The sequence below is a fragment of the Paramormyrops kingsleyae genome, chromosome 3 (genome assembly GCF_048594095.1).
Source record: "Paramormyrops kingsleyae isolate MSU_618 chromosome 3, PKINGS_0.4, whole genome shotgun sequence".
NCBI classification, from domain to species: domain Eukaryota; kingdom Metazoa; phylum Chordata; class Actinopteri; order Osteoglossiformes; family Mormyridae; genus Paramormyrops; species Paramormyrops kingsleyae.
Genome location: NC_132799.1, coordinates 32574763 through 32587174, shown reverse-complemented (window position 1 = coordinate 32587174; position 12412 = coordinate 32574763). Strand labels below are relative to the sequence as shown.

The 12412-nt window shown below is 42.6% G+C and overlaps 1 protein-coding gene across 2 annotated transcripts in view; it reads right to left on the bottom strand.

Moving 5' to 3' along the window:
* Nucleotides 1–8908, bottom strand: part of LOC111843402 (neuron navigator 3) — a 219309-nt gene extending 210401 nt beyond the window's left edge. The window contains exons 1-2 of one of the 2 annotated variants that reach the window (XM_023810967.2): nucleotides 8797–8879; nucleotides 6744–6897 (exon numbers count right to left, since the gene is read on the bottom strand). The gene's annotated coding sequence lies outside the window, so the exon portion shown is untranslated. Of the gene's footprint in view, nucleotides 1–6743; nucleotides 6898–8796 lie in introns of both variants that reach the window. The other variant, XM_023810970.2, reaches the window with a different exon arrangement.
* Nucleotides 8909–12412: the final 3504 nt, after the last annotated feature.

Genomic DNA, 12412 nt, shown 5'->3' with positions numbered 1-12412 from the left:
ATTATGGTTCTTATTTGTTGTTCTTTGGAGAAAATGATGTGATTTTCAGGCCGTTATTGGAAAGCTGTTATTGGTTATGTGTTATTTAGATTAGCCCGATGCTAGAAAAACAGGAGACAGGATGGCTGAGGACAGAGAACGGGAGGAGACTGAGACACACACCGGCAAGCGGATGAGCATGCGGCAGGTGTCCTGCGTCGGCTTGGACGATGACTCATGCCTGCCGGCTGAATGCGACTTATATTCTCGCTCCAAAACGTCAATCTGCTGTCTGGAGCAGCTACACATTAATAACTGAACCCTACGCACCTGTCAGCGGCTAAATCAGCCAAATTCAATTACACGCAAGTATCTTTTGGGTATCAGAGTTCGCAGAGTCCAGTGGAAAATATCGTAAGCAGAACAAGTCAATCCTAATTAAAGGGTCTCCTAGGATGGTAAATTAAACAACAAGCTTCAAAGATTCTGATAACCCAGCAACATGATCACGCATCCGCTTGGAGGGGAACTTCTTAGAGTACCTCAAGTCTGCGTGACTCTAATGAATATTCCCTGGAAATCACATGTAACGCTGAAAGAAAAAGAGTCTTGTTTGCTTGGCAGACGTTTGATAAATGCTGTGCCAAGCATATGTTTGGCAGACATACGTACATGAGTGTGTCACTCAGACGGGGCAATCCAACTCGCTGTACTTTGGATAAAGGCGAACAACACGCGGACTTTAATCAGTCATCCTTTCCCTTCGTTTAGTTGTGGGAAGGTTCCCCATGGGTGGGCCAGCTGCAAGACTCCTGCAGCCAGATTAATTAGATCTGCCCGCAGACGTGCGCAGTGTCAAGTGCATTTCGGGAAAGCCTTTCAGATTCCCAAGCCGCTTGGAAAAGCGCTCGGAAATAAATCTGTTTGTTGGAGATGCTCGTCGCATCACGCAGAGAGACAGCTTTGCGAGCCTAGCAGTGATAACCCGTTTAATAACACGTCTCGTGTAGATCCTTCCAGAAAAGCAGACAAGGCTGCAAAAATGTCAGGCCGACACCCAGCTTTAATAGCACAGGTGACATTTACAAAGCACGCCTGCATGCCTTACGGACAGCGTGGTCTTTCCTGACAGCTACAGCAAACTGTGTGGATTAGGCACACAATAAGAGGGAAATGAATAAGATTCCTTCTAAGCCTTATAAGAGGTAATTAAGAGTTTTATAGACATAATTGGAAAACAAGATTGAAAATCTAGTTTTGTATGCATGACTTGTGTTCTTCGTGCTCGCATGAGTTCTCTCTCGATTTTGTTGGAAAATCACAACCAAATCACAGATTATTTTTCCCCTCTAGGGAATTCTGTGGTCCACTTTACATCTTAGACCTAGAGCCAGGACTACTTTTGTAGACAAACAAGACGGTTCCGAATTGTACCTTGGAATTCTATGCCTTACGGTAAGCCGTAAATTATTTTTCGTGAAATCTTCTGCAATTTTGACCTTGGTCAGGTGGTAAAACCTGCCCTTAAAATAATCAGAATTATCTTCTGCTACCAGAGGACCTAGAGTATACAATGCAGATAGAGTATTTAATGCAGTATAAAGTGCCTCGGTATGGATTACTGCGGAATATTCCGCAGGGTTCTCCTGGCACAGCCTCTACATACCGTACTGTATATGTGGATCAGTGCAGTAATACCTTCATTATCCCTGATGATGAAAGAACTGTAGCTAATTTATAAATAAATATTTGAAATACCTGTTTGTCTCAGATAAGTCATAAATATAAAATAAAAATGTCTGTCTTGTAATTCATAGCGATTTAAATATTTGCTCTTAGTAACGCATGGCAGGGAATGACAGGAATGACTTTGAAAGGGTTCGACACGCTTTGATACGCATGTTCGTATTCCTCTTTTGTTTCTGCTCGCAGTGGCGACCATAGTCTCGTGCCACTTCTATAAAGTGATGAAGGTTGGCAGCCTGGACATATGCTGCCCATTTCTTTTTAAAGAAGCATCTTTCTTTGATTTGGGAGAAAAGAATACATCAAATTGGAGGCCAATAGATGAGAAAGCTTTCAATTAGAGCTAAAAGTGCTCCATTAATTCACATTTTATTGGTGTTTTATTCTGGGGATTTTGAGGCAAAAAAAATGCGCCTGAAAAAAACTCAAAGCACCCTCACTTTGACAAAGATAGAGACTCCTGCCCTTCACCACCGGTCCTGAAGGAGAGCACACAAATGTCTTGGGTCAGTCGGAGTTTCCGTGACATTAGTGTTTTCCTTTGGGCCCTGGTTAAGGCTAAAACAGGACAAAGGCATTCAAAACATCCAAGGATTAATTCAATTTAGTCCAAGTACAAGTCTGAATACTTCTTTTTCCCATTAAACAGAATGTCACTTAATTTGTCTCATACTTGTACCTGAGCCGTGTTGCCAAAATTTCAGGTTGTCCATAAAAACACCTACTGGCTGATTTAACAGGGCACAAAATCACTTAAGATTATAACTGTTCGTAAACAGATGTCCAAAGACCAAGACAACCTTATTTCCTGTTCCTGTTTCCTGTTGTTCCATATGACAGCATTGAATTATACGACTGACAAACCAAAAGTGTTTATTAGTCTGTGAAAGGCAATTACAGGCAAGAAACAGGAGTCACTCTCCAATAATCTCATAATGAGATTTTTTTAAGATGCAGACAGCTCAGGCAAATAAATTGCCGCTCATTAAACGCAACATATAAAATTAACTGGATTACATACAACTGCGATACTGTCACTGGCTCATAGTTTTTAATTTCAATTAAATAAAAACTTGAAGTCAACAGATTAAGCAGACAGATGTAAAAAAAAAGAACAAACAAAAAAACAAAACAAAAGAGTTTCATTGTGGCTTTTGAGATGATGGGCTGGTTATAATTATAAGCCCACATGCTTTGGCTAGCTTGTCCAGCTGCTGAGATTTGGTGACAGCTAGGGCCTGGTGGATTCTTTTTCTGGGACGGCTCCTGTCTCCCATCGGTTTCCAAGGTCACTGGTTAAGGTGCTTGAATGAATGCCCCCTTGTGGTCACGCTGGTGCAAGACTGAGACTGCGTTCCATTTACCTCAAAGGTTGGAAGCCAAAGCTGGGAATGACGTCACACCCAAGTTAAGCATGTTCCAGTACAACTCGGAAAGCCATTTAGCAATACCAGTTCTAGCCAGGTTCATCATTAGCAATACTAGTTGATAAACCATTATGTGGTATTTTGTGCATACAAACATTGTAGCAACATGTCCGCAGATATAGGTTGGAGAGTTCTGTGTGTATGACCAATATCATGAAACACATATAAGACATAAGTGTTACTAAACAGTATATAGCTGCTGCTTATACTTCTGTTGATGAAGGGAGCAGCCATCTTGAATTCTGAGGTGGGGGTTGTAGAGGTTCCTCTGACTTTCCGAGTCAGAACTCCAGAACTTCAGGGGGGCGTTCCAGCTGAAATTTCCGAATAGGAACTCAGAATGTCTGAGTTCCAAGTTCAAATGGAACGCACCACGACTCCACTCACACTTGCTTAACAGCCAAGGCTGTTGATATAAATTCCTGATCTCACACCCCCTTCCTACTAATAGAGAATCTGGGGAGCGTAAAAATTGTTGAAATGGTTCTGGAAACCACCAAGACCGTGATTAAATGCCCCCTGGTGGTAGCACTACCAAACCAGTACAGGAACCACTAGGTCCTTCATCATGTAGAGCAGCTCTATTTAAAAAGCTGTTCCATTGATCTCAAGCAGCCCCATCTCCCTGTAAATCTGTTCAATGTTCTTGTATTGAGTCTGTGAATCACCACCAGCCTTTATCACTCCTCCACTCTGATCTTGAAACAAAAGCCAGAGCTTCTCCGGACAGCAGTCATTAAGTTACATCACAGTCAGCTGGGAATCATTGGAATGGCCGCATTATTCCTGCAACCACCGTCTCTGTCATTGTTTTATTAAGCGGCCACACAAATCAGGAAAAAACCCGAAGCCTCGAGCCGCCCGAAAGCGGCACTCAACGTCGACTCTGGGGTCAGACGCGCTCGCTGGCGCTTATCCGGTGCATTCTGTCAGCGGTGACTGCATCCCTGCAGAAGCAGACGCATTTACAGCAATGCAGGGGTTGCCGCTAAAAGTGCAATTGCAACACTCACTTTCAGCGTGACGTTACAAAATCTGCCCATTTACAACAAACATCTGTCAGCAGGCCATCCGATATGTTAAACCACAAGTATTTCTTTCTGAAATCCTGCAACAACTTCAGGTAGAGGGCAAGGGTAGAATCAACAGTGAGGGACTCTTTTATGTATCTGATGCTTTTAACAGAAGCGACTTACAGTAGAGTAAAGCTTTACAGTCTATGTGTGCTCCAAGGGATTGAAACCGATGACCTTTGTGTGGTTATGCTCTACTTGTTGAGCTACAGGAGCGATACACTGGACTTTAATGGCAAGATTTAATATATATAAGGAGCATGAGGTAATTGGGTCCCTCCCATCCACACAGGATGCTGCTCCATAAAACGACAAGGTTGCAAGGGAGTAACACTCCACTATGGAGAAGGCTGCATCCATAATTCTCTCATGAAGAGACTTCAGAACTGCTAAGGGAGGGCTCTCCACTACCCGGACCCATCTCCATGGCAACCGTGCTGGCCACAGGAGTCAGATGTAAGATTAATTGAAAAAATAAAAGACCGGTTGGTTGGGGGTGGGGGGTGGATACCTAGGTGATGTTTGAGGCCTGAAACTATCCGGGCATGACACAAGGTAATCTGCACTGTGTCAAGTGAAGGTAGGAGGAAAAATAAAAAGCGCTTCCTACCTGCCATTCCTTGAGCTATCTGGTCCAGACTTCTCCAGCAGTGGGTGAGGTTTGATCAGAAGGCACCGATAGGGGCTCCATTGGGAGAACCGGCTCAGCAGGTCAAAGAGGTCTCAACTGAGCCCACCCACCCTGAGGCCGTACTCAGGGAAAACCTTAAACTGGGCTTTCATTCACGTTCATTTTAGCAGCCTGTTTGTCCAAAGCAACATACAAGAGAGTATTAGACAGCAGAATCAGAGTTTCCTGGAGCAACTGGGATGAACAGCTTTGTTCAGGGACCCAATGGTGACATCATTATACTAGTCATGATCCAACGAATGCAATATCAGTGACCTTTCATAAAAATACCTTAGATCTGAAATCCTTTGCTTCAAAAAAGCTTTCTGTAATCTGTATTAAAACTAATTTAATTTTTCTTTTATTTTCATACTTTTTAATGAATGAATGGATGTTGCTCAACCTGTTCATATTTGTCTCATATAGCAAATAAGTCAGTGAAAATGTCCTACCCATTAATCAATGTATCAAGCTCAATACGAAGAAATCCAGCACTGTACAGTGTAGAGAATGTTTCCTTACCTAAGAAACAGCCCTGGGAAAACCTTCTAAAAGTCCCCAGCAGAACCTTAGGTTTGACTGGGCCAGAGGAATCAGAGTGGCACCTAGTGGACTCAGCCTTCATTACAGCTCTTTGGTTTAGTTTTTACTGCAAAATAAAATAAAGAAGCAATAGGATGCGGCTGTGGCGGTTTCCAGAGAACTGGAAGTCAAAGGACCAGATGCAACTTAAAGCGGCTTGAACAAAAAGAGGACACTAATCATCAAATCATGCCTTTGGTGTCACACTTCAATATCAGAACCTCACAGACCAGCAGGTTTCATCTGCACTATTTATCAAAAATTCAACTCTTACCAAGCTGTCCTACACTTGTGCAGTAGGAAAGCTCACGGACGATGGGCAAGTGAAAGGGGCCACATAGACCAAATGTCTATAGACTGTGGGAGGAAACCGCAGATCAAAGGGAGAACATGCAAACTCCAATGGTGTTTCTCAATACCAAGAACGCAAAAATTGTACTTGACAAGACTGGTCTTGCTAACTTGCCTCCCAAGCACAAACTTGAGGCACAATGAATCATGGGATTGGTCTCGTTTGACGAGGGTACAACCGATATATCCTTGATATCTGGGGCGTGGCAAGAATGACAATTGGGGATATTTACTGTCCTCTGTACTTCTTGAACTGGTCTTTGGCAATGTAAGGTTACATAAAATTAGTACATGAGAACACAAGTACAGTCTAGTATGCATACGGAGAAAAAGTGTGAGAAAAAGTGTGAGACAGCAGTGCCACCTACAATTGCATCTACTGTATACTGCCACATTTATAGTAATGATATCAGAATCAGAATTCAGTTTAATGGGCAGGAACACTGGCATGTAATAAGAATGTGTTTGGGCAGTATTGGTGCATGCTTCACAGACAATATAGAACACAAATTAAGACAAAGAATATACGTAGAAATTCAATAAAATTGAATGACATAGAATTAAGCATGAAAAAAATAAAGTACTCTAAATAAAGTAATAGAAGTATATACAAATAAATAATGTTATACATTGTAATGTTATACATTGTAATGTTATACACTGAGTGTTATACACTGAGTGTTATACATTGAGTGTTATACACTGAGTGTTATACACTGAGTGTTATACACTGAGTGTTATACATTGAGTGTTATACACTGAGTGTTATACATTGAGTATACACCATTAGCATGGCCCTGGCATGAGACTAAATCTGTATGACAGTGTTCAGCTCATCCCTTGATAAAAATCACTGAGTGATGGTGAGCCAGTGCTCCACACAGTGGTACAAGCAGGAACACACTACTCTGTCACCTGTCAGGTTCTGTCGCAGCGTCCTCTCCTTTCAGAGCCACAGCGGAATAAAAACGGAGCAGCACACTTCTTCCCAGCTATTCCTCTCTCTGCCACCACCACCTGCCACGTGCAGGTTCAGAACTTCCGGAAGCTTCTCTGTATCCGACTGTGCCTAGGAGACAGCCATACAATGAGCTAAGCTCCACAGCATCGGACATACATCTCCATAAATAACTGTATCATACTGATCCAACATTTATTCTGTGAGATGGGGTACAGTATTTTATTCCCGTCATTGACACATGACCTGAAATCATTAGCCTTACTGAGAGCAATACGGTCCACATTTAGTCAAAGTAATATGTATCAATATACCCTCTCTGTGTGCTCCTCAGATATTTCACACAGACATAAATTAGTCAATTTCTGAGCTATGGATGATCCTCTCTAAGCTCCGGCACTTGCCTCAGCGGCCATAAGCTGACTGAAATGAGCCGCACGAATCAATGACCCAAAATTATACTTCCATATGGGTTAGCCATGTTAGAATACTAGGCTAGTAGAATCCTGGGATAACCTGTGAATGAACCATTTTTAAAGGACATTCAGAGGTTTTTTTAAAGAGGAGTTTGGTGACTTCAAATTGAGAATAATTGAGAAATTAAACACACACACACACACACACACACAAACACATGGTCACAGGGCATAACTCTATGTACTCCACAAACAAGCAAACTGCCCCCTCCCCCAGAGCTGCTCTCCACCCCCATTCACAGGCCACAAAGCTGTTTCTTTTGACCATTCCAGAAATAATTAGACCCTTCCATCTTCCGGAACTGCTTATCCATTGCAGGGTCACCATGAATCTGCAGTCGGTCCAAGGAAGCAGCGCACAAGGCAGGGGACGCCAATCCATCACAGGACACATAAACCAGGCACATTAAAGGGCAATTTAGAGATACAAAATCCACCTGAACCAGTCAATCAAAATCAACCACTATAAATAACCACTTAATAATGCTGAAAGGTATCTTAACTTCAAAAGAATATTTCATAATGCAGAAACTAGCATCCACTCGTAAAATACTTAGCTATTCTAATGTATGGAGACTTATTATATTCAATAATGACCGAGACTAATGAAATACATCCCATTACACAGCCTTTCTCCCAGCCTTCAAATCTCCCAGCTATACTTGCCCTTGAACAGTAGTCAGGATCACATGAAACACCTCCAGACACAAGCTGGCTGTCAGTTGTTGCCTGACGTGTCACAGATGGTGTAAACAGCAACATGCTGAGGGGGGGTGGGGGTTGTGAGTCAGGTGACTGTCATGCTGATTTGTTGCACCTGCTGCATGTTTCCAGAGACCCTCCACAGTCATGTTTTACTTTCATTTCAACAGTAACCTGTATAAGACATTTTTGACCCCAGATATCCACAGTATGAGGTTTCCCTTCCCATCTCTGTCTAATAAGGCATTTTTGTGTCACCCTCAAAAGGCACTGACCTAAAAAATGTGAGGAGCTTCACACCATGACAGGCCTCCCCACAGGCACTGCGGCAACAGGTGGCCCTGCAGTTAGGGATTCCCCAAATTTCTACAGCAAAAGGTTGGGTTCTGCAATTTGATTTGGATGAAACCATGTACAGGTAGTTCTTTATTGACCTAATACATTCCACAAACCACCTATGCAAGTCAAATTTTACATAATTCTCTCCTACCATTCAAGACAATCTTATATGGCACTGTTTCCAAAAAAAAAAGTTGGGACGCTGTGTAAAATGTACATAAAAACAGAACACAATGATTTAGAAATATATAAACCCATATTTAATCAAAAGTAGAACAAAAACAACATATCAAATATACTCTCAATTTCAATTTCATGCCAACAACATGTTTCAAAAAAGTTGGGAAAAAAGACTGGAGAAGTTGTGTAATGCTAAAACAGAACACCGGGTTGAACGCCCATTTTTTACAGAAAAAAAACAAGCCATAAGTATACTAGTAACACATACTTAAGAACACATATTAATGAAAAGATTAAGTGTAAATTTACTTACAGGCGTGTCGCTCTTGTGTTGGTGCTTACTCTATCTCTGATATGTTTTTCGTAAGACCGGACTTTCTTTAGTCTGCTTCACACAAGTCAAGAGCTGTCTGTACTAATAAAATGAACACCAAGAATGCAGTCCATAGCCAATCACCTCTCTTACTATGTTGGTAACACTTTACTTGAGGTGGCACAAATAATATAGTACTATGCTGTTACTTACTCATTTACTAACTATATTTGTCACTATATCTGTTAATTCTGCAGTGAACTGCTGCAGGAAGTACTGAAGGGATCAATAATGAATAACACATGAAATACTCATTTTTGTTTATCATTAATGAATTGTGACACAAGTAGCTACTTTATTTGTTCATGATTTGTACTTCATATTATTTAAGTCACTACTAAGTATTTCTGCATTCTTGTCATCCAGTATCAGTGTTCATTAGGTTTTTGCTTCATCCAAAAACTCCACAATGAATTTGTGACAAAAGTGCCTTTTAGCCTTCCTGTCTGAGCATGCCTTTGTCGTCTACCCTGAAATTCTGGAGAAGCTCCATTTGTCCCCGTACTGTTGGCCTGGCCCCAACCAACACGTATCATACCACAGCCATTATATGGCAGATTGGCTCTTCTAAACCACCACATTTTGAATAATTTTATTTTTTTGGAAAAATCAATTGGTTGTTGTTTTACAAAAGAAAAATTATGAATGTCAACCAAGTGGATTTTGGATCGCAATGCTAACGTTACCATGGTTGCCATTTGTACAAATCATCGACACACAATTGTGCGGGTCCTTGATGTGACAAGCGGGGCTTCTGGAGAATTAACGTAATCCAGATGACGGCTATCGAGATGTGATTAACACCTTTGTAAAGCTCGTCACACAGGATAACTAAGGACAAAGAACAATGGTGTTAATCAGGGCAGACATCAGCCTCTTGAGCATGATTAAAGATGGTTAGCAGAGTAACCTTCCATCTCACCCACATCTCTCTAGCTGTGAGCCTGACTGGGTCATCAAATTCCCATATTATTCAGCAGTTGTCTTTTCTGTGATTGACCACCAAACCCCCCCCCCAGTCACATTAGAAGAGGGGCTGCAAATATATTCAAGTTTTCTAGGTTAAGAAGGTCTTAGCGTGCGACAAGGTGTTCAAAAAGCAGGCACGTTTGATTTCTGATATTCTTCATCTTCTCCACCCTGACCTTGGTTACGTCATTAAAACATGTTTACAATTATTTTACCCACCAAACCAAATCAAATTAGTGGATTTGCTCAATACTTTGCTTTCAAGGTTTTCTAAGTTACTTTAGAGGTGAGACAGGCCTTTAAATTATTCAATATTATAAATGTTTCTCAGTTTAAGAAAAGACAAAATATAATAACCCTTTTATGCCAAGGATAATGGAAAAAAACATGCTTATAAATTTTCAAATAGTGCAGTTACACTGCGCATCCAGTCACTGATTAGTAAATCATTTTCCCTTAAGCTCTCATTGGGTTAAACCAGGCAGTGATTCCACCCCAGGAGTCTCCATCCTACCATCTATTAAACACATTTCCTAGTCAGGGTCACATGGACACCCAAACTCTATGCAGACAGAGAAGAAGCAAGATTCAGTCCCACCAACACTGGAGTTGTCAGCCAACAGTGCTACCCCCGGACCAGTGTACCACCCTTCAATACGCGACTATTCTACTTCCCCGAACTGGACCCAATTAGCAAGTACACTGCATTTCCAATGCAGTTACTAGACACTCCCTCTGCCCCTGAAAAGCACTATAACCAGGACGATGTGTTAAGAGGCGCGGTTAGGGTCAGGTTTTAGGGTCTTTTGACCACAGGCCCCCTGACTGCCCATTGTGATCACAAAAAGAGTATCATCCCCACCCACATTTAGTCATCACACTAAACAAACACAAACCTACTCTGGATTTCCACTCAACCCACAATAACAGCTACAGGCCTTAGATACCAGAGGAGCTGGAGTGTGTCTGAAACCACAAGCGATGGCTCTGACAGCCTTTTCCGGCACCAGCTCATCAAAGGACTTTCCGGAGCTCGAGCAAAAAAAGACACAACACTAATACACCAAACAACAATCAGAATCTGTCGATTTTACCCCTCTTGGTTCACATGAGATGAAATGGTTGCATATAGTCAGGATGAGAAAAGCGTCTGCAACCCATTCAGGACAGGCGTATCACACGTGACGAGTCACTGACACACCGATTACTCACATTGCTTAATTTATTAGCTCCCAGTCAGTAATCCCTCCCAACGTGGGCTTCAGTGCCTTAGTCCAACCATCTGGTTGTGAAACAGTGTGTGTAGGCATTAAAGAAAACCTGCTATAACCTACCAAAAGCACTACGTACCCAATTTCTTCAATTATATATTTATTAAATATGATCAGACTGGCATAGCATATTAAAACAATTTTCTATGGCTTAAGAAAATGTGCTTGAACCCAGGAAAAGTCAGTCACATTGAATAGTATTTATTCTTAACCTTAAATTAGTTTAATAGTTAATGGGAAAAGCAACTGTAGACTTTAAGTATTAACACTTTCAGCTACTAATAACTATAGATTAAGCATAACAGGCCCAGCTCCCATTAGTTAATGTACCTTCCAGATACTGATTACATCCATTATAATTATTTAGAATTACCTGTGCAGTCAGTGCTGAGAGCTACAGTCACACTCTTTGTAACGCCACCTTTTTCTGTTCCCTACAGCAATGCTTCCTCTGGGGTCTGAGTCGGCCAAATTCCCCCCCAAACTGAAACACATCTTATGATCTTTAAGATGTTACGGCTTGCCGGCCCAGGACTGACGCTCCTTAGGAACCCAGGGACCGACATGGGCTCTGAATCAGTGCCGAGCGCCGCTGGTCCTGTGGCTCCCCAAACAGTACCGGCCACTACCGGGGTGCGGAATCCCAGCGGGTAATTACAGCATGGGCAGGACGCCCCACCGGCAGAGCGTGTCATTTGTCTCTGTGCCGCTAAACTTAGGAATTTACAGGCTTCCCACTGCACTCAGGGCAGCACAGGGGGAGCAGGCCCTTCCACACAGAGCCCACTGTTGGCCTGGTGGGAGCCTGAGGGGCGAGCAGGACCCGGCACTTTGGTGACCCCCGCCAGCAGGCCAGACCCGACACCTACAGCCGGGCAGCCCCTGACCCCCAGCATTCGTCCTGCCGCCTGACGAAAGACTAGTGGACCTTACAGCCCCCACCACGCGATTCCAAGCTCCTCCCCAGGCCAATATGAAGGGCATCAGCAGGCTGTTGATCCATCTGAGCCCGTACCATTACAGCCAGCCCATCCCCCCCCCACCCCCCGCATATATTTTTGGATGATTTTCTGCAGAAAAACTGCAGCCCAGTTAGTGTGTTCCCACGGATCGGTCGCTTAAGTGTTCTCAAGAAATCTGCAGCCAACTTGGAATTCAAATAAGCCAGTGTGAGCAGCCAGCCTTTGAAATGAATCCTCTTGTAAGCGGGCTAATTCCACATCACACCGCTAAGAGGACGTGGTGGGGGGGCCGCCTTCCAGCATTATGCTAACATACGAAATAATCAAATAGTATTACTTGGGCTATAGTCCAGT